At 44.1% G+C, this 2,490-nt stretch overlaps 1 pseudogene; it reads right to left on the reverse strand.

The window, feature by feature from the left end:
* Positions 1–498: 498 nt before the first annotated feature.
* On the reverse strand, positions 499–1,430 carry LOC101956156 (ATP-dependent RNA helicase DDX19A pseudogene; annotated as a pseudogene).
* Positions 1,431–2,490: the final 1,060 nt, after the last annotated feature.

Consider the following 2,490-nt stretch of genomic DNA (forward strand, 5'->3'; position numbering starts at 1 on the left):
CGCCTCTGCTGCCTCATGGCAGCCTCCAGATACCATGTCGAGGAATAACTCCTATCTACTGTGGGCATCATCTCCTTCTGTAACCCCTCTTCACTTCTATTCTGTCATTTTCACATGGGCTAGAGGCTGGACCCCACAGTCCAAGCCAGAGAACAGGCAGGGATTTCTCTGCAGGGGATCCTGGATAAGTATTTAGTCACAATATCTAGATTAGGTACTGATGAGAAAAATGCTGGCCAAAACACTACCAAAATTTCCAAAAGGTAAATTTCTGTGTATTCACGCCTAATCTTCCACAGTGGTGTAAACAATTTTTCTACCATCTCTCATCCTTTGCAAATTTTTTTGTCAAGTCCAAACATAATTTAAAATGAGGTAGGTAGTTTCCCTCCTCATGCCTTTGTCTTTGTGGTGACAGCTGAGGCCTGTGCCATGAAAGCACTCGTCTCCTGGGCAGAGGCAGCCCCAAGGGCGGGCACCAGTAGCTGGTAGAGCTTCTCAGTTGGCTATTTTCTCAATCTCGTCCAAATCATCTGTATTCAATTTTCCTATCTTCCTATTAAAATGCTCCTGGATTCTGTTCAGGATGCTCATGCTGTGCTTGCTGTCAACCATGTTCACGGCCAGGCCTCTCTTGCCAAAGCGACCAGTGTGTCCAGTCTGGTGCAGGTAGGTCTGGTGGTCTGGGTTCCCATCCTTGTCCACAGAAAAATCGAAGTTGATGACGACAGACACTTGTTCAACATCCATACCACGAGCACACATGTTGGTGGTCACCAGAACCTTCTCTTTGCCCTCTCAGAAGCGCTCCATCACAGTAGCCCTCTGCTCCACCATCATTTCTCCACTCAGCAGAGCCACCTGGTGGCCTTCTTTTGAGAGCTCTGCTGCAAACCAACTAGCTGTTTTGCGGATATGGCAGAAAATTATGGCTTGTGCGATGGTGATGGCCCCATACAGGTTGCAGAAGGCCTGGAATTTCTCATCTCTATTATTGCACAGGATATAGTACTGCTTGATGGTATCCAATGTCTCCTCCTCATGCTTCAGTTTGATAATATTAGGGATCTGGGACCACTTTCTGGGCAAACTTCCACACAGAGTCTTCAAAAGTGGCAGAGAAAAGCAACATCTGGCAGTTCTTGGGTAGCAGCCTCTGGATAGGGATGCTCTGATCTTGGTGGCCCTGAGTGGCTATCATCACGTCAGCCTCATTCAGAACAAACACCTTGATCCTTCTGGAGTCAATGAACCTGAACTTGGAGTATATCAGTCCAGGATGGTCCCCAGAGTACCAATGACAATCTACTCCCTGATCTTCTGACCTCTTTCCAATGTATTGCCTTGAACAGCATAAGCTAGCTTCAATTCAGGGTAAAATTTGCCCATCTGTTCAATCACTTTTCCTGTTTGAAGGGTGAGCTCATATGTGGGGGTTTTAGTCGAAGCTCTTCAAAAGACTTCACTGAGTAGAGTGGGGAGTTCAGATATTGCTACAGGACTTCCACTTGGTTAGTGTTATCCACAAGGTTGCTTCGGATCAGCTTGTTGAGTAAAGACTGAGCAGCTTTGTCCTCTTTCTCTTCGTCATCTGTCTTCTCTGCATTAGCATTGGTCTTGACAACAGCACCACTGACATCTGGTTTGATTTTCCCTTCCTTAAGATGCAAGTTGCTCAATGACTCAGCCGCCGCTTCCTGCTCCTCCACCACCAGGGCCCACCAGTTGGTGGCCAGGGTCCCCAGCACAGGCTGGACAGGACACAGCCACTGGAGGCTCCACCAGCGGGCGAGGTACAGTCTCTCTCTCTTTTTATAAGACAAAAATACCTTCTTTAGTGATATTTCAAGAGCACTCTGGAATCTCCCAAAATTAGATTGAGCCCCAAAAATTTAATTTTGGGAACAGGTCAAAATGTCAAATGTTAAGAATACTTGAATAAATAAAATCAGAGCTCACTATCAAACAATACCAAAGTATTGTTATTTGCAATAAAATACTGTAAGTCATACATGTAGGGCTATGTAATTGTAACATAAGAACTGAGGTGTCTTACCATTAAGAAAACTCATTTTTCTTAAGAAATCAAGGACTTCACAGAACACCAGATGAAGCAAAATAAATTATCTTGATGAAACCAAAAATTGATTCTAAGGCCAGTTACTTAAAAGATCAAATTCTTTACCTTGCAATACTGAATTTTATCATTTTAATAAGACTAAACCACTTCTAATTTCCTTCCAATGTCATTTTGTTATTAAGAATCACCATTGAGGGCTGGGGCTGTAGCTTAGTGGCAGAGCACTTGCCTGGCATGCATGAGGCAGTGGGTTTGATCCTCAGCACCACATAAAAATAAACAAATCAAATGAAGGCATTCTGTCCATCTACACCTCCAAGAAAAAAAAATTCCAGTCACATGGCCATCCCTGGTATATCTCCAGCCAATCTGTCCTCAATTTACCACGAGCTCTGTAATGAAAGGAAAAT

The sequence above is a fragment of the Ictidomys tridecemlineatus genome, chromosome 6 (genome assembly GCF_052094955.1).
Source record: "Ictidomys tridecemlineatus isolate mIctTri1 chromosome 6, mIctTri1.hap1, whole genome shotgun sequence".
NCBI classification, from domain to species: Eukaryota; Metazoa; Chordata; class Mammalia; order Rodentia; family Sciuridae; genus Ictidomys; species Ictidomys tridecemlineatus.